We start from the raw sequence: 21,020 nt of genomic DNA, 5'->3' as shown, positions 1-21,020 counted from the left end.
CGCGGCACCGCGCGCGCGCCTGGCCGAGAAGCGTCGGCACCCGACGAACCGAGACGCCGAGACAGGCGTCGAGCAGCTGGCCGAGAGGCGCGTGCCGCCGTGTGCAAGCCTGGCCGAGACACTGGCGCGCCGGTGTCTGAGACGCTGCATGCGTCGTGATTCGACGACGAATTCGTCGGATCTTCGTCGTTCATCGTTCGTTCGAACCTCGTACGATGAGATAACGATGAAAGATTATTTTAATGATTATTTAATTATTTTATTAAAAGATATCATTAAAATATTATTATTTAATGGAAATAAAATCTTTATTATTATCTATATCTATGGAAATAAATAATATTATTTTATTCCTAGATGATATAGATGAGAATAATTTAATAGTTTCCTAATATTTATCTAGATTTAAGGAATATTTTTATTATTTTCTATATCTATGGAAATAAATAATAATATTTTGATTCCTAGATGATATGGATAAGAATAATTTAATAGTTCCCTAATATTTATATATCTAAGATCCTAAAAGGGATAGATATGTATGAATACATTAAATAATGAAATATCTCTTCCTAATCTTGAACATGGAATTAATTTGAATTTAATTTTTCATGTCTTACTAAGAATTAAATAATTTGATATACCTTATAGTAGACATGAATAAGAATTACATTCTAGAACAATAATTTCCTAAAGGAAGATACCAATTAATAAAAGATTTAATTATCCAGTAGATTAAATACCAACAGAATTTAATTAAGCCTTAAACTGCCTCAAGGCTAAGGTTAATTAAAGTAAAACCATAACCCAAAATATCTAAGCTATAATTACGAACTCAACGTTTGTATATGGTCTCCATCAATTGGTCTGCAATTTATGAAGCCTTTTTCTAATATTATCGCCACCTGCTCTGTGGGGACAATAATCCTAAGAAAATAGCAAGTTCATGAGGGCGGGCTTCTCAAATATAAATAGTATGAACTAGAATGTAGTTTCCAATATTATCGCCACCTGCTCTGTGGGGACAATAATCCTAAGAAACTGTGAGATTCAGAAGTTCACACATGATTTATGAGATAGCTTGATCTTGATAGCAGCACACAAGCATTGTTATGGGAGTGTGTTGTAGAAATGAGACTCTGTAATGCTAAATTCGGTGGTCTTGCTTAGACAACATTAGGCGGCCATGCCACTCTGTGGTCTCTGGACTATTCGTCGGTGTTATGACCAGTAAAATTGTAAGATTTTAATGCGTATTGACTTCCTCTGGAGGGTACAAAATTTTAATTTTACAGTTGTAAGATTTTGAAAAGTTTTATGGTTAATCTAATCAAACTTCTTACATAAGTTTATGACAATAGTAAAATACTCTGTTTTGCAGTGCAAATCAAATCGTCAATATGTCATTCAATCCTCTTTCCGCAATTCTCAAAGAAAATAAACTCGAGGGCCAAAATTACATAGAATGGAAACAAAATTTGGACATCGTTCTCACAGCAGATGAGTACATCTTTGTGCTCACCACCCCACGACCTCCAGTGCCGGCGGCTACCACTGCGGCAGGAGTCAGAGATGCACACAGACGGTGGCATAAGGCGAATGAGATGGCTAAGTGCTACATGTTGGCATCTATGTCTTCAGTACTCAAGCATCAGCATTCAGCCATGGAAACAGCCGCCGAGATTATGCAGAATCTCAAAAAAAATCTTTTTGGTACTCAGAATCGAACGGCGAAGTCTCAAGCCTTTCGGAGTATCATGTCGAAGACAATGAAGGAAGGCTCGTCTGTGAGGGACCATGTCCTCGAGATGATGGGCCACCTCAACCAAATTGAGGTCTTGGGAGGGACGATCGATCCCGAGGTCCCAGGTGACTATCATCCTTCAAAGTCTTCCCCCTAGCTTCCAACAGTTCAAGCTCAACTTCGAGATGAACAAAAGGAATTACACCTTGGCAGAGTTGTTGACTGAACTTCAGTCGGCAGAGGACCTTATGGTCCAGGCTAAGGCGGCCATGATGACTTCGGCACCTCGTTCCTCTGGCTTAAAGCCTAGCAAAGGAAAAAGGCAGACACCGAACTCAGGACCGGCCAAGATAGCTAAGGGAAAGAAGAAGAAGAGGGCTAACAAGAAGCCCACGGGGAAGTGTTTCAAGTGTGGAGAAAAGGGGCATTAGAAGCCAGACTGTCCTAAACGGGGCAAGGCTACAGGTATGCACCAAGCTCTAGTTGTCGAGTCTTGTTTGACTTCGACATCAATTTGCACTTGGGTTATTGACACAGGAGCCACTGATCATATTTGTTTTGATCCTGACTTAATGCATGTGACAAGATGGCTACATGATCGTGAGATCGAAGTCCAGCTGGGCGACGCTACCAAAGTGGCGGCCGTTGCAGTGGGAGACATTTATTTGCGTTTTAGTAGTGATAGATTTTTTATTTTGAAGAATGTTTTGTTGATACCTTCTTTTAGAAGAAATTTAATTTCAGTTTCTAAATTGGTTTATGATGGATATTCGATTTCTTTTAATGACAACTGCGTTATTAAGAAAGATGGTTCTTATATCTGTCGTGGTATCATGGAAAACAATCTGTACACAATCACTTCTACACAGTTTAATAATCGCAAATCAGAACTCAATACAACATCGAAAATTTCAAAGAAACCAAAAGAACCTTCAAATTCAATGAACGAAACGTACTTGTGGCACCTTAGACTTGGTCATGCCAATGAAAGGAGGATCCATTCTCTCGTTCAACAAGATCTTATCAAAGGTCTAGAGGAGGAACCTTTTCATAAGTGTGAGTCATGCTTAGAAGGCAAGATGACCAAGAGGCCTTTTAAGGCTAAGGGTAATAGGTCCAAGGAAGTACTTGAGCTCGTTCATTCTGATGTATGTGGACCAATGTCAACTGAGGCAAGAGGTGGTTTTCGATACTTCATCACATTTATTGATGACTTCTCGAAAATTGGATATGTCTACTTGATGCGTCACAAGTCAGAGTCTTTTGACAAGTTTAAAGACTTTAAGACTCTTGTGGAGAAGTATCATGGAAGAATATCAAATGCCTACGATCTGATCGTGGAGGCGAATACCTTAGTACCGAATTTTTGGACTACAATTGACTGCGCCGGGCACGCCCCAGCAGAACGGCGTGGCTGAAAGAAGGAACAGGACCTTATTAAACATGGTTCGATCGATGATGAGTTATGCAACTCTGCCTATTTCATTTTGGGGACATGCCTTGCTTTCCGCAAGTCACATTTTAGACAATTTACCATCAAAATCCGTACCTAAAACTGCATATGAGTTGTGGACTGGGCGTAAGCCCAATCTAGCACATCTCAAGGTTTGGGGTTGCCCGGCTCATGTATTGGAAAAGGATCTAACTAAGCTAGGATCTAGGACGGAGGTATGTTTGTTTATAGGTTACCCCAAAGGAACGAAAGGTTATGAATTCTTTAGTCTCCCAGATAAGAAAGTCATTGTGAGCACTCACGCGACATTCTTAGAGGAAGACTATGTAATGAATCATAAACCCAGCAGTGAAGTGGCTCTTGATGAGCTAACTTCAGTCACAAGTTCCATTAACCAAGAACAAGTACCAAGTGTACAAACAATTCCTGAAACTTCAACTTCTACTCAAAATATTGTAGTGCCGCGCCGCAGTGGGAGGGTCTCACATGAGCCCGACAGATACATTGGTTTGGGAGAATCTATGGATCACTCCTCGGACAGCAATGTATTAGATCCCTGGAACTTTGCGGAGGCGCAGGCAGATATCGATCATTGCGAATGGGTAAAAGCAATGGATTCGGAACTACAATCTATGATAGACAAAGACGTCTACGATTTGTCCATCCTACCCGAAGGTTGTACTGCCATTGGGAGCAAGTGGATATATAAACGTAAACGTGGACCCGATGGACGAGTTAAAGTCTTCAAAGCAAGACTAGTGGCCAAGGGGTATACCCAAAAGGAAGGCATCGATTATGATGAGACCTTCTCCCCAGTGGCCATGCTCAAATCGATCCGGATACTGTTGTCTATTGCAGCTTATATGGATTGGGATGTATGGCAGATGGACGTTAAGACTGCATTTCTAAACGGCAGTCTTGAGGAGACCATCTACATGGAACAACCCGAAGGATATGCCATAAAGGGCAAAGAACACATGGTTTGGAAGCTTAAGAAGGCCATTTATGGCCTCAAGCAAGCATCCAGATCGTGGAACCAATGTTTCGATCAAACTGTTTGCAAGTTTGGATTCGAAAAGTGCCCAAGTGAGAGCTGCGTGTATAAGAAAGTTGATAAGGGGAATGTGGTGTTCTTAGTTTTATATGTAGATGACATTCTTCTAATTGGAAACAATAAAAAGATGTTGTCATCAGTTCGAACATGGTAATCAAACCAGTTCGAGATGAAGGATATGGGAGACGCGGGACACATCCTCGTGATCAAGGTTCTTCGGAATCGAGAGAAGAAGATGTTGTGCTTATCTCAAGAATCTTACATCGAAACAGTACTTAATCGTTGTAGCATGCAGGACGCCAAGAAAGGTTTCTTACCTTTTAGACATGGCATCCATTTATCTCAAGAGATGTGCCCTAAAATGCCGTCTGAGATACAAGCAATGAGAAGGATTCCATATGCTTCGGCAGTTGGAAGTCTCATGTATGCTATGCTTTGTACTAGACCAGATATTTGCTTTGTTGTTGTCATGGTGGCAAGATATCAGTCGAATCCGGGCCAAGGACATTGGACTGCCGTAAAGAACATACTCAAGTACCTTAAACGGACTAAGGACTATGCTCTAGTTTACAATGCAGTCGAGCTCTGTCCTTTGGGATATACTGACTCAGACTTTCGAGCTGATCAGGACTCGAGAAAATCTACTTCAGGATATGTGTTCACCTAAGGAGGTGGAGCCGTAATTTGGAAGAGTGTGAAGCAGAAATGCATTGCGGACTCGACCATGGAAGCCGAGTATGTGGCCGCATCAGAGGCTGCAAAAGAGGCTGTATGGTTCAAGAACTTCCTTATGGATTTAGGTGTGGTTTCGAATCTGCCCAAGAGCATCACTATTTATTGTGACAATTCTGGTGTTGTGGCAAACTCGAAAGAACCAAGAGATCACAAAGCGAGCAAACACATAGAGCGGAAGTATCATATCATTAGAGATATATTGCAGAGAGGAGACATAAAAGTGGTCAAGATTGCGTCAGAGAACAACCTGGCAGATCCTTTTACAAAGGCTTTGGCGGTAAAACCGTTCGAGTGCCACGTTGAAGGGATGGGAGTTCGACTCATTCAAGACCTCAACTCGCTTTCAGTATAAGTGGGAGAAATTTAGACGTGTGCACTACTATTTTGTATACTCGAAAGCTGTTTTGAGTATAAGTGGAAGATTGTTAGGGTTTTGTATACTAGAAATCACCTTTCGAGTGATTGGATACTGTAAAACTCTAATGGTTATTTTCCAATAAATGCAACAGATTATTTTTGTCATAATGTTGTTATGTTTTACATTTAATGGTTGTTTATTGCATATTTAAATGTATGAACAAACGTAACAAAGTCTAAGTCTTTGTTTTAGTAGACCGGTTGTGGACGTCGTCCAATTTAAGGTAACACGGTCAGTTCTAAACAAAGAAAAATAAGAATTTCACAACCTAGATAGGCCTAGACTACCTATCGCGAAAGGTTGCAATGTCAGTCCGATTATTTCTAAACCTTATTGAAATAAGATGACGTTGGTGTGGTATAACACTAAATGGATCTAACAGCAAGACGAGTCTTTATGCTATCTACTGAAAGACGAGGTCTTGAGAATTAATTTATTAATCAATGTACGTTAGCATTGAGCATACGATATTGAGTATCCACTACTTTGACTTACCAAATGTGCGGGTTTTTCGTAACCCAACGATCCAGGTATATTGGGTAGTGGTGATCATTATCTAGAGGTGCTAGGATTGCTATTATGTTGAAACGTGCGCGAGGAGAGTCTCGTTTGATAACATCCACAAGAGGAGCTCGAAACGAGGTTTTATTATTCGGAACCTAGCTAGTTGGAGTTTGATTGCTCTATGAATAATAAATAAGAGTTTCTTGCTAAGTCCACTCTTGGAATTCGAAATATGTTAATTAATTAAGTCTATAGCAGATATTAATTAATTAATGGATGTTTTCATCTTAAGCGCGAGAAATAAATCAAATACAATTAAAGGAAACCCGGAATACTTGTAATTTCGGATTTGGAAGGCAGTGCAATATTACTTCTGTAGTGGCTGCTCGTAATATTCCAATATAAGCTTATATTAAATTGTGGGTTCAATTTAATTAGTAAAAAGCTAATTGGGTGAGGCTTGTTCCAGATTCTTCCTTAGATCCCTGACTGGGCTCAATATGTGACTTAAATAAATAGGAGAATAAAGGAGACAGAAAATACAACAATTAATTTGTCAAATTTTCGTCCCCCCCTCAAAAGAGTGATTTTCGAAAATTGTGCTCTCCTCCGTGAGCTGAGTTCTGTCTTCCATTATTCGAGTCCTAGTACGTTGGTGAGATTTGCCCACACAAATATCAGCGTATAGTCCGGGACACCAGTCAGAAGATCCGAGGTCTTGTATTGAAGATCTTCACGTGGAGACGGAGCAAGCCATCATCGATTCTTGATTGAATCAACGAGGTAAATTGGCTAATTCCGTAGTAAGCATGTTTTAGGAATTTTATGTGCTAAAGCATGTTTTAATTCAAGTTATGAGCATGATACATGTGATAATTACGCGAATTGATTTTGTCTAAATAATCTGCTAAATAGATCAAATTCGTGTGATCCGTTTTTTCCGCACGCTGCCGCTGCCAGCCCTTCACTATCCACACCTTATCACCCGCAATGCAATGGTCAGGCTGAGGTTTCTAATAGAGAGATAAAGGCTATCCTAGAGAAGACAGTCAATCCCACGAGGAAGGACTGGAGTCGTCGTCTGGAGGAAGCACTCTGGGAATGTCCCCATACCGGCTGGTATACAGGACCGCTTTCAAAACAGCTATAGGAATGTCCCCATACCGGCTGGTATTTAGAAAGATGTGCCATCTGCCGTTGGGAGTGGAGCATCAAGCTTACTGGGCCATCAAGGAAATGAATATGAATACCGACGCAGGGACTGCTGAAAGAAGAATGCAACTACAGGAGCTTGAGGAGCTTCGTCTGGATGCCTACGACTCTACTATGTGGTACAAAGAAAAGACGAAGATGTGGCATGATAAGAATCTCCGCAAGAAGGAGCTCAAAGTAGGCCAGAAAGTGTTGCTATTTCAGTCCAGGCTGAAATTGATGCCAGGGAAGCTCAGATCAAGGTGGATAGGTCTCTATACCATTGTCGTCGTCCGAGCGAATGGTGCAATAGAACTCCAGGGAGGCGATTCAGATTCGCATTCCTTCATGGTGAATGGTAATAGGGTAAAGTCATACAAAGAAGGAATGGAGGTATTTGTGGTGGGCGACATTCCAATACTCATGCCTAACTCTCTCCAGTAATCAGGTAAAGGGATTGATCAGGTACTCATAGGTAGTCTGCTTGATCAAGCGGAAAAGTCTCAATATATTAAACTGATCAAGTGACACCCTAGGGGGACCCGGTCAAAAACCCTTAGGAATTAGTGTAAATAGCTTTTAGTAAGTTTTATTTTTTATTTATTATTATTCAAGTTAAAAAGATGGAAGAAAGGAGGAAGACTGATCAAGTGGAGCTAATTAAGTTTCACTAAGAATTAATTGTCCACTTGATCAGTGCATTTCAAATTTAATTGGCGGTACAGCGATTAAGTTGAGCAGGGCAAGAGATGAAAGGATGTGCGCAGCCACTGAAAAGGTGTCAAGCAGCGCCATCCGACACAGTGAAAGGACACCCTGGAGATAGGAACGAATCGTATCAGAGAAGCTAGGCCAGCTGGCACTCTGAAAAGGAGCGCCCATACTTGAAAAGCCGCAGGGATCTCAACAGTGGAGAATCCCAACAGTCGCAATATCATTATAAAAGGCGGATTTCAGATCCACAAGTTACTTTTACCCAAGCCGCTTGTCTCTCATTCCTTTTTTGCTCTCGCCAAAAATTCCCTCAAGATCAAACCTCTTTTCCCAGAACATCATCTTCTTCACCGAAACCTACAAACCAGTAAAAATGCTGCTCAAACAACTCTCAACTTCATCCTCCTCTTCCAGTTCCAGTGCTGATAATAGTAACCAAGAAACTGCCTCACAAACCCATATAGAAAACCCTAGCCCACCTACACCAACCACCGCTCCACCCCAAACAAGCGCCGCCGCTTCATTACCCGTGGTGGACGAAGAAACACAACGGCGCTTGACGAGAATCCTCCGAAGTTTTTCCTCTGATATAGATATCACGACGGTTTATGCAGCTGTAAAAGCCCAAATGGGAGTAACCTTGTCAAAGGACAAAGCCGTGGCCTCCACATCCCAAAATCATCCCCGAAACCCTTCATCCACCACTCAAACACAAGCCCATCTTCGCATCCCTGAACCTACACCCTTCGTCCCCTTGGTGCCGTACGATGGGGACGACTTTGAAGAAAACGAAGAGGAGCAGCCCCCCGCCGCTCCGACTGAAGGGATGTCATCCGTACCGCCTCTGCATGCAGGAGGCACGGCTGTTTTTAGTGCTCCGACGCCATCCAATGGCGATGGCTCCAGCTCCCCTACTCTCCTAGAGCCAACACAATCGATCGAGGTTATAAATGTTGATGATGAGTCTGCGGAAGACCTTCCGTTTCTTCCCAGCGAGATATTACAGAGGGAGGCAGGACGGAACTTTATTCCTCATGTAGAGGATGAATCGGTCCCGGAGGAGGAGGAGGAGCCACTACACTGCCGGGCGCGCAGGGTGGAAGTTAATAGAGTGGGGGGAGGTGGAGGCCGGGATAGCCAACATACAGCAAGCAGAGGAAGGGCAAGAGGAAGGACTCCATGTAGCGCGGCAGTTGTTGAATGAGCCGGATGAGCCTGAGAACTTAGGAGCCGTTGGGGCTATAAACCAGGAGGCCGGAGAGGCCGAGGATAAAAGAAGGGCTGTTGAGGACAGCCGCCAGAGAACTGAGAAGAAACGGAAAGTAAAGGAGACTGTTCATCCTCCCCCGAAGAAGATGCGCTACGCACACCGGGGCACCGTAATTACTGATGCCCAGGGCATCGTTATTACTGATGCAGACCAACCAGCCCCTCCACAAGAAGGAGTGGGGGCAGTGACACAGAGGGGAGAGCGCTCCGGTGGGCCCGTACATCCCTCAGGCATCAAGGAAGGCCCGCAACACCTCCCGCTGCTGAACCTGCCAAACAAACTGTGGTGTTGACCACGGACCTCCTCCGGTAGCCAGTGGAGAATGGTTCGGGCACGACATTGGCCTTCCTCAGAGGAGGTCGGATTTTGATCAGCAGGCAGTCTGGCAAAGCCTGTGCAACGGACACGCCCCCGAGTTTAAAGCGTCTGAGTCCAGAGCGGACCATATTGCTGATCCGGCCCTTCGCCTTGCCCAAGCCTTCCTAGCCTGCAACCTCCTGGGCCAAGCAAATACATTGTCAATTCTTACTCTGGTCGAGCTCTATTTCATGTGGTGCATGAAGGACCAAAGGAGGGTGCACCTGGGCTATTGGATTGCCCACTCGATAAGTCAGATTGACAATCGCTCCGCCCGCCACCTCAACTTCTGCCACCTTCTCGGAGCATACCTAAGGCGAAATTAGACCCTGGAATTCCAGGAGGGTGTGGAGCTTCCCGATCGCTGCCCAAAACCTGAACTGTTTAACATTGATTTCTTTGTAAGAATTCAGGTGCTCGAACGACTACGTGACGGAAAACTTCGCTTCATCTCAAAGGCTCGGAAGGAGAAGCAGGCAGAACAACTGGAGCACAGGCGAGAAGAGCTAGAGGAGGTCAGACGCGAGAGAATGAGAAGGATAACAGATCAACTGACGAGCCCCGACAGGCAGCCAAGGCAGAGGTTGGAGCTAGCAAACGTAGCAGAACCAGAGGAGGCTGCACGTGCTACAAATGAATGGAGACTCCGCATGGAGCAAATGCTGACGCAGCTAGTAGCAAATTCAGACGCCAAACTGGTCGCTCAGTCCAGGGTTCTGCAGGCTATTCGCCAGCTGACCCTCGCTATGCAAACACCACTTCCCTCTGCAAGCTCTCCTCCACCTCGGCACCCGCCATCCTCCAGGCCACCCTCAGCGTCCCCCAGTCAGCTCCGCAAGCATTGAGTATACCCCCCGATCTCTACTCATTTCAAGTTCCGAAACTTTTTAGTTTTATTTGTTTTTTTTTGGGTATGTATAACTGTTATTCTGCTCCACACCATACTTAGACCTATATTGGGTCTAAGTGTGAGAAGTATGCATGTCCACTTTTGCTATCTGTTTTGTTCGTCTGCCCATATCTGTTTTGGTTTCCGTTTTTCTGTGTTTCTTAGCATGTTTTGATTATTGGCACCGCCTCACACTTAGCCCAATGCTTGGTCTAAGTGTGAGAAGTTTCCCTACTTTGTTTTTGTGCAAATTGCCTGTACCTAACCCTTCTTTCCACTGCATCCAGTCCCTCGAGGACGAGCTCATATGCAGTGGGGGAGGGACGGGTAAGTTACAGAAAATTCATACATGCTAAAATTTTTCAAAAATAACAAATTATAGATAGCAATAAGATAGGAAATATGCATGAAATCGGATAAATGAAAGACTTGATTACTTCGTGGAAGAGTTAGAGAAAGAATTCAGTACGCTCACATGTAAAACTTGATTGCAAAAACTTGATCAATTTGAATGACGCAAGTATGATGGAATCGCTCAATTTCTAAACCAACTGTGAAGCCTCTCTATATGTGAGTTATAAGCCAAAAGTAAAACACTTTCTACTACTCTTTACAAAAGAAAAATTACGAGAGGCTAACTTTTAATATTGAGATGAAAATTGCACAAGTAGTGAGGACTAAAGCCATTAGGATTTAACCAGTTGAGCCGTTTTTCTTCCTTCGTTCCACGAACCCGCCTCATTACTAAAGGCACCCCTTAGTTAGCCACTTTGAGCCCATACACTCTTACCCATTCTTCGAAACCTTAAAACCAAAAATTTTCGTATCACATGAGGGAAGAGGGTCAAGGAGATGAAATTTATCAAGGGGGACAAAAGGGGATAGCAATAGAAAAAAAATAAAAAAAAAATTTAAGGTAGCCGGGTCGATCAAGTTAGACAATCAGGTTGATCATACAAAAAAATTGAGAAAAGGTTTAAGAAAAGAAAGGGGCAGGAAATAGTTGCAACCTGACCCAGGAAAAAAATAAAATAAAGCCGAAAGTTATAAGGCTAAGGGTCAACATTGACCGAGAAGGAGCATCAAGTGGAAGAAGAATCTTTGGCTTTTTGACTCATGTGATTTTCTCTTTTAAACTTAGAACCCCTAGGACCCTACCCTAACAAGTTACTACCCCTGAGCCCTGTTACAACCCGAAACAAAAACCTTAAGGAACTATCTTGTGTAGTCTGATTCAAAGTATTAAATTTGTAGCAACACCGAGTGAACAGTCCTAACATCTCTGGTGAGAAATGAGTGACTGAGTGAATCCAACAGTGGTTTTTAAATTGAGCAATCTTGACAAGCTGACTCCTTGATCAAGCAGAAGCGAAAAAGCAAAAACATAAGCTACTGGTTAATGGTATAACCTCGACCTCGGGTATGATTGTTGGAAAATTATTCGGTCCAATGCATACATGTGAATACGTGTTTTTAGTTCTTGTTCCTCTTTCTTTTGCTTGTGAAATAAGTAAACCATGCCTGAAATTTGCCTTATCTTTTTCTCTTTCTTTTTCTTTCTCTTTATACTTGAGAACAAGTATGTTTTAAGTGTGAGCAGTTTGATAAGGCTCATTTCATGCATCGGTTTTGGAGGTAAAACATATACTACTTGATCAGTTGATCGCGCAAACAAGTGTTAAAATGTGCAGAAATGCTACTTGTCCAAGGCAGCAAGGCCGAACTGATCAAGCACGTACAAAAGGCGAAAAAGGCCAAAAATCGTGGGAGTTGATCAAGGGGCGAGGTCAAGCAGTTAAAGTGGGGACCGCTGGTTTCTAGAAGGAAAACGTGAGGAAATGAGCTGGATGCGGCGCACCATTCTATTACCCAGGACGACGTTCTAGAAGGGGACACGTACCAGCTTGTGAAGACGCCAGGACGAACCGATCATAAATTTGTTATCCAAAAGCGTCGTTATTCTAGAAGAAATAGCACGTAGCAATCAATGATTCGCTCATCCTCTGCATGAGCGAATATTCCCTGTCAAGATCGTTATCCAGCTGGAGGCCGAATCGAGCTTATAAATAGAGGCTGCGCCACCACAAGAAAGTATCGTAGACTTTACTTTCCGCCTAGTTTAGCTTAGTTTAGCTTAGTTCAGCTCTCTAGCTTAATTTAGCTTAGTTCTGCTCTCTTAGCTTAGTTTAGTTCAGATCTCTAGTTTAGCTTAGATAGCGTAGTTAAAAGGGCGACCGAAGGGAGCGCTGCAGAATAACCATTTCTGTCGGCGTAACTTAAGTTTCTCGCTGAGATTCTTCTCAGTTTACCGCTTTCTTTATTTTCGAAGTGTTAGCTTAGTTTATTTTCACGCTGTAATCGTATCTTAGTTTAATCGAAGTTATTCTTTCATTTAAATCGCGCATTTACTTTTCTGTTATTACCTGCAATTTACTTGACTCAGTGTTTAAATTTCTGTTGATCAAGCTAGCTAGTTTGAATTCTGCCTAGATAAAACCGTAATTAAAACTCTCAAGTTAAAGCGTGGCAGCAGCCAACCCCCCTGTTCACTACTTACACACTCGACACACCAACTTCTCTGTGGGATCGACACCGAACTTGCCGCTTTACTGTTAAAGTAGTGCGAAATCGAGAGTTATAAATATTATCTTTGGCGCGTTTCGGTTCGAGGATTGATTCGATTAAGTGGCAACGACAATTTGCTAACTGGTCCAACCGATTCAGTTATCCTCCATATAACTTGATCCAATCTTAATCCGCGTGTTTCCGAGCCCGCCAATAACACCTACATCTAAGTTTGGGACCACTTTTGCTTTTTAGTTACTTTTTGCTTTGTCATTTACTTTTCTCTACCTTTTTCTGCTGGTACCCTACAGATCTCTCAGCCTAGTCACCTAACTACCACTTATTCTCGGATATTCTGTTTAGCCTTTTATAGTAACCCGTACCCTCCAGATATTTTCTAAAACATAATATTCCCTCAATCTCACGTACACAGCTGCTTGTTAATCATCTTTCACACCTCCTAGTCAGTAGTGTACCACCGTAATTTTCAGTCTAGATAGAATCTCAACCCAAAGCGTGGTAGCTAACCAACAATTTCAGAATATCACCACAATTACCAAAGCGCATTCATCTATATGGGATTCGACCCTTACATCCACTATACTAGTCAGTAGAAGTGGGTTGAGGAATTATTGATACCAGGTTCAGGCTTAGCTGGGACTTCCATCCTGATCAGTAGGATACATCCTTTGCTTGACGCGACACCTGCTCAAACCTGCTCTTTCAAATACCGTCGAGGAGGAACACCCCTCGTACTCCTGTGGGGTAATCTGCCATGTCCAGTCTCTTGTTCTGTAGGTGGCTCTTCTGTATCACTTATATTTTCCATGTCACTGTCAGCAGTTTCGGGTAGGATAGGAATATTGGAATCAAAAGTTTTTACCTCAGGAGTCAAAGACTGGTCAGAAAGCTCGGTAGTGTCCTGAGGCAACATGTTCTGTTCCTGGGGAATTGGCGATGTTTGACTCGCACCTGTGATAGGATTTTGGTCGGTTTCTCTCAGATTTCTCTCCCCGTGAATGGTTTCTCCCCATAGAGGTAGCCAATTAAGTGCGTCACTATTCGAATTACCCGTCTCACTCTCCCCCTGACCACTAGATTGGCTATAGAAATATTCACTTTCAACAAAGTCACAGTTCATAGTGACATACATGCGATCTGTTGACGGGTCATAACATCTATACCCTTTCTGACTTTTCCCATATCCCAAGAAAACACATTTGACTGCACATGGTGAGAATTTATCGCGATCATGTTTGGGCATGTGAGCAAAGACAGTGCAGCCAAAAACTTTGGGTTCAAGATTGAGAGAAGAGGGAATTGAGTGTCTTGAAGAGAATTTTTGAAGTTTAGGATTCATGTGGGAAGACGATTTAGAAGGTAAACAGATGTGGCTATGGCTTCAGGCCAGAAAGATTTAAAGATGCGGGATTCTATTAGAAGTGCACGGGTGATCTCAAGGATATACCGGTTTTTCACTCAGCCGTACCGTTTTGTTCAGGTGTGTATGCACATGTCGTTTGGTGAAGGAGACCTTTTTCGGTGAAGAAGGTTTTCATTCTAGAGTTCACATATTCTCTCCCATTATCAGATCTAAGGACTTGGATTTTGGTGTTGTACTGGGTTTGGACAAGGCTATAGAACTCAGTGAATTTTTCAAAGACTTATGATTTTGATTTTAAAAAATAAATCCAAGTCATACGAGAAAAATCATCAACAAATAGCAAAAAATACTGAAATCCTGGACCCCCGGTAACCGGAGCAAGGCCCCAAACATTAGAGTGAACTAAAGCAAACGGAGATTTTTCTCTAGTTTTGTTCAACTTGAAGGAATGTCTATGACTTTTAGCCAAAACACACGTTTCACAATTCAAAACAAGTGAAGAAGAAACTAATTTAGGAAAGAGTAGACGGAGATAACCTATAGATGGGTGCCCTAACCGACGGTGTAAGAGCCATATCTGTCTTTCATTCAGTCCATGATTTAGCAGCGCAGTACTGTGTTGGGCAATCTCATCTACGTAGTACAGACCATGTCGCTCAGCGCCACGCCCAACTATCGTCCCCGTCTTGATATCATGTAACATGCAAAAATGAGGCTGCATTAGGAGTTTGCAATTAAGTTCTTTCGTGACGTGACTCACTGACAACAATTTGTGGGACAAAGAGGGAACATAAAGACAATTTGAGAGGCGAAGGGTTGGTGATATAGATATAGTTCCCGCCCCTTCAACATGAGCTAATTCCCCACTGGCCGTTTGGATAAATTTTTTTGTGGATTGAGAAATATCGAGGAAGTCCGATGCATCAAAGGACATGGTATCGGTTGCCCCACAGTAAAAAATCCAATGGTAGTCTTTAGGTCCTATGTTTGAGGAAGATAAGTATGCTAAAGCTTGGAATTTGTTTGTACAAGTAATGGAATGCTGAAATTCAAAATGTCGGGGTGTATTTTCATTTTTGTAGAAAGTTCGGGTGTATTCTCGGAAATTCGGACAAAAGGGGGTTTTTTCTGCAATTTTTTTGGTCAACTGGGGGGATTTTGGTAGGGATTTTTTAGGTTTATTTTGGGATTTTCTCAAATTTGAGGGGCTTATTTGCAAAATGGAGGTGGAGACTTTAGAACACCCCATTTTCGGCCCTCCTTCTCAGCCATTTCCCCTTTGCAATTTCAGAATCTTTTCCTGCCATCTCGTCGGTGGCGGTTGTTCGGTCCTCACCGCCTGCCAAAATCCAGCGCATCCTCCGTTTCTTTCTTCTTCTCCGCTGCAAAGCTTCCGCCGCTGATGCTGCTTCGTCCGCCGCCGACGCAGCTCCTTCAGCAGCCTCCGTCATCGCTCCTTCAGCCGCATTCGCCGCTGCTTCAGAATTTGACGAATGCTGTTGCCGACCGGTGTTGCTGCTTCCGCCGACGCTGCTGTCTGTGATGGGTGGAGCTACAAAGTGGTCGCCTATTACAGCAGTCATCCATCCCTCTTTGTTCTCTCCGGTGTCGGTGACTGGTGCTGCTACCACCACTGGCATCAAACCACCGCATACCCTTTTTCCGCCATCAACAAGGGCATCGACGTACGTCTTCTTCGGTTTAGGAAGTCTGTCCTTGTGGGCAGATTCGATATGGTTTCCGTTAGGAGGCAGGGATATGTTTCTCCTTCGGTTGTTCGCCTGAGTCGTTGTTGCTGCTGTGCGCTTGGACCCTACGCCGAGATTCTTCGGCGGGTAGGAATTTTGGCTTTGGTTTGTGTTGGATTTGTACAAATCAATTAGATTTGCGATTGTCTCGATCAATAATTTGAGAGTGTGTATTTGGCTGACCTCCATTGGAGGTTGTTTTTTAGTTTCCTGCTCTGATACCATCTTAAAGATGGTAATCGAGAGAGGTAGAGAAAGATTGATTAGACATTTGAAAGGAGAAATTGTATAGAGAAATATTCCAATGTTTATTTTTTGTTGTTCTCTCCAACTGTTCATTACCCTAGTATTTATAGGGTGAATGAGAAAGTTCTAGTACATCAATAAATGGGATTGGAACTCTACAACACTTAGGAACTCTACACTACTTAGGAACTCTCAATAATGAATGTGGGCGGCATATTAATATGGTCTTCTTTTCCAACACGAACAACTTGTGCAATCAGGAAACAAGAATAGAGAAATGCCAGAGGATCTGCGCGGGGCGGGGGGGGGGCATCCTTCTCGATCATACTTACAGAGTGTCGCCAAAGGATCTTAACTTGGTTCTCTTTGGTCCGAATTCTGAATTCCGCAGAAGTTTGGCAGAGTTGCAAGGAACAACAGATATGCAAGAGGAATTGTGCAAGTGGAGGTTGGAAAGAGAGAAGTCGCATTTGAGAAGAGTCGTTACGTACACGAAACCAGCATCCAAGCTAGTTAAGGCCGTGAAGGCCACAGAAGAACAAACCTATGTCAAAGTCGATTGTAATGAATTCGCTGTTCGAGTTAAAGTGAGCACTCCAGATGTTCCATATGAATATAAGGTAATGCCTGGTGTCACGTCCTCTTCAGAAGGGGAATCTGCTCGTCTCGTTATTTCTTGGGCTGTAACTTTCAGTCAAACCACAATGATGAAGGGGATGATTGAAAGCGGAGCAAGACAAGGTTTGAAGGACAGTTTCGAGCAATTCTCTACATTACTGTCTCAGAGGTTCGGAGTGGTAAAAGATGTAGATACATTAGACAAAGATCGTGTTTTGGCAACTGTGGAGACTGAGAACCAAGGGGATTCGGATTTGGGAATTCATTACTTTTGGAATTTCACGGTGGTGTCAACCGTTTTCTTGTTGTTACACGTCGTTGTTCACATTTTCCTCTGCAAACCGAGCATGATACAAGGACTTGAGTTTGAAGGGCTCGATTTACCTGATAGTTTTGGAGAACTTATTACCAGTGGCACATTGATCATTCAACTGGAGCGAGTCTAACGTGGTTTTGCATTTTGTTGAAGCTAAACTTCGGAGAGGTGATGCTACTGAAATTTAGTTCAACTATTTTTTCTCGTACTATATATTTTCTGCACATTTAGATAAATTGGCAATATTGCAGGAAGTGATCATAGAGTCAAAGCTCAGGGAGACGGATGGGTTCTAACAGTAGCACTAATCGAGGGGTCAAATTTAGCTTCTACAAATCCAACCGAGGTTCCAGACCCTTACGTTGTGTTCACTTGTAATGGCAAAACACGAACTAGCTCGGTGAAGCTTCAAACTCTTGATCATCAATGGAATGGTAAATCTATCTGCTTGTTGTTGGTCTAATTTTTATCATGTTGTTACCTCATTTGGTTTGTGGTCATCAGAGATACTTGAGTTTGACGCCATAGAAGAACCCCGTCTGTGTTGGATGTTGAAGTTTATAACTTTGAAGGCCCATTCGACCAATCTTACTCACTCGGTCACGCTGAGATCAATTTCTTGAAGCACACAGCTGCGGAGCTTGCAGATATTTGGGTGCCTCTGGATGGAAAACTCGCTCAGGCTGCTCAGTCGAAGCTGCACTTGAGGATCTTCTTGGACAATAATAATGGAGTCGAAACACTTGAGAGATTATTTAGCAAGTTTGGAGGAAGAGGTTGGGAAAAAGGTATAGCAACCATGCTGTTCTGTGCTGAATTATACCAGTTGTTGTAAGTAATTTATGTGTATGTTGTTGCAGTTGAGCCTGCGTTCGCCTCACAGGAATTCAACTTTTCAAAAGATCTTTACATTGCCTTCGGACGAGTTTCTCATCAGTGATTTCTCTTGCTCGTTGAAGAGAAAGTTGCCATTGCAGGTAAAAACTAACCCGTTTTAGTCGAGTAGAGTGCAAGAAACTTGATTCAGTTTGTTTGTGTTATTGTATTGCTCGATAGAGTTGGTTTGAAAAGAGACCTAATCCTACATGGCCGACTGTTCCTTTCTGCCAGAATCGTTGGATTCTATGCGAACTTGTTTGGTCACAAAACAAGATTTTTCTTCCTCTGGGAGGACATCGAAGATATTCAAGTCCTACCTCCATCTCTTGCAACAGTCGGAAGCCCAACGATCGTTATAATTTTGCACAAGGGTCGAGGTCTTGATTCTAGACACGGAGCCAAGATTTTGGACGAGCAAGGGAGCCAAGATATTCCCTTCTTTTAAAATTGCAAGCAGGTATCCCTTTTATCTCTGATTTTTATGTTGTAAGGACAAAAATGAAACGGAAATTTTCGTATGCTGCAAGAATAGGACCATTATGGCCTTGTGGAGAACAAGAACACTCGATCCTGATCAGAAGGCAAGAATCGCCGAGGAGCAACTGCAAGATGATGAGGATGGCGATGATGTGAAGCCTCTCCTGCTTGAAGACATGCCGTCCTATTTGGTGGCCGAGGATGTGAAGATGACCAAGGTTTATACGATAGAACTGCCTTTGAACGTAAGCACATAACCTGTTTCTTCGAGTTTTAGCCTTCTTGAATTAAAATTCAAGGCCTTAACTAAGCAAAAGCAAAATAGGTTTAGGGGTTTGGTTGGTTCTCAACTATTACATGCCATGGGGCGCATTATATTGCTAACTTTTTATGTTGCTAACTCTATTAACTAATCAATGCAGTGTATTAAAAATGTCACCAATTTTATTGACATTTTTATGTACATTTTTAATACACTGCATAGTTTAACAAAATTGTTTAAAAAATCGATGTTAATTAATTTACAGCCCAAATCACTAATGGAAATGTTTGATGGAGGTGAGTTGGAACACAAAGTCATGAGCATGTCCGGGTGCATCAACTATGTCACGACCACGTGGGAGCAAGCAACACCCGGCTTTCAAGAAAGACGCGTCAACTACAAGCTGAGCTGCCGTATCTCAAGGTAGTTGAGTTTTACTTTTTTTTTATTGTCCTAATGTAGTTGAGTAATTTCCTTTTTCTGGCAAAAACTTTTTCCCCTCTCATATATTACTCATATATATATATATATATATAGTGTCCTGTTAGGTTGAGATTTTTGGGCCTAATTGAGAACTAAGATGTATTTTCAGCCACTCATTCACAATTTTCGCGCGATGTCAACTACGGAGACATTATGTCAACTAGGGGGCATAATTGTCATTTTCGCGCGATGTCAACTACGGAGAGATTATGTCAACTACGATGTCAACATCAAACGTTATTTATGTCAACTATTATGTCAACAACAACATTTTACAAATAATGAATGTCAACAACAAATATTTTCATGTCAACGACCTATATTATTTATGTCAACAACAACGTTTTACATATAATATATGTAGATATATGTAGTTGACATTATATGTATGTAGTTGACATGGATTATATATGTAATTGACATGGATTGTACACATAGTTGACATTATATGTGTATAGTTGACATGAATTATATATGTAGTTGACATTATAGGTGTAGTTGACATGGATTGTACACATAGTTGACATTATATGTGTGTAGTTGACATGAATTGTATATGTAGTTGACATATATTATATATGTAGTTGACATTATATGTGCGTAGTTGACATTAAAAAGGGAAGATAGCTAAATCTTGGATCTAACTCTTATCAACTAATTCCCAACTGGGGAATATCACCAAACACCTAGAGTGCATTATGATTAAGCTTGATTCCCCAATCCAACTCACATCCAACACAATTGATAATCCAATTCCTCCCGGCTACCATCACCAAATCACAGATCAAAAGCAACCGATCAAAGATCAAAGTAAAAAATTCAAGCAGCCGAGCTCCCCCGGCGGCCGCCTCGCCAGCTTCTTAGGGCACCCGCAACGCGTGCCGCCGGCGTTCCGCGTGCCGTTCCGCCGGAACGGTTTCGCCGCGGAACGCGTTGCGGCGCACCGTTCCGCTCCCATTCCGTTCCCATTCCGTTCCGCGTGCCGACGGCACGGAACGCGGCACGGCTTGTGCCGCCACGCGCTCGGGCGACGTGGCGCTCCCCGCTTCGTGCGTGCTTCCCACTCGCCGGCCCGCGAGTGGGACACGTCAGCGATGACGCAATAATTAATTTTTTTAAAAATATATATATTTTTATAAAAAAAAATTTTTTAAACGGTCATATTACCGTTTTTTTAACTTTTTTTTAATTTTTTTTATTTTTATTTTTATTTTCTTATTCTATAAATACACCTAATTTATTACATTTCACACACAACTAGACATCTACTCTTCCTAAACCAACTTCAATTCCTCTCCAATTTTCTATTTCAATCTCCTTCACAAAATGTCCGGTGACGGGAATTACGGCGGTGGCGGCTCCGGTGGGTGGGATCTCAACGCGTTCGGTGATTGGGAGACCATGTACAACACACTAGGTGGTTCCGGGTCATCGACGCCGGGCACCCAGGGGTCGGCGACGCCGGGTGGGTACCAACCACCCACTTTCGATGTGGATGCCTACGCTCGACCACCCGCCTCGCGGCTTTCTCAGGGTTTGTCCCAGATTCGGGAGGATATCCCCGTAGAACCCACCCAGGGAGGAAGCCGAGGCGGTGGAAGCTCTAGGGCTGCGTCTGAGGCACCCGAGGAGGAGGAGGAGGAGGAACTGGAGGATCTGGGCCGGCATCCGTACAACAACGAAGAAACTAAGGCGGTGTACACCGCCTGACTC

General features: G+C 42.8%; 1 pseudogene; it reads left to right on the top strand.

Annotated features, from left to right (window-relative positions):
- The window catches only part of LOC121779121, a 33,910-nt pseudogene extending 14,659 nt beyond the window's left edge, over positions 1-19,251 (top strand).
- Positions 19,252-21,020: the final 1,769 nt, after the last annotated feature.

Source organism: Salvia splendens, chromosome 19 (genome assembly GCF_004379255.2).
Source record: "Salvia splendens isolate huo1 chromosome 19, SspV2, whole genome shotgun sequence".
Taxonomy (NCBI): domain Eukaryota; kingdom Viridiplantae; phylum Streptophyta; class Magnoliopsida; order Lamiales; family Lamiaceae; genus Salvia; species Salvia splendens.
This window is presented reverse-complemented; position numbering and strand designations above follow the sequence as displayed.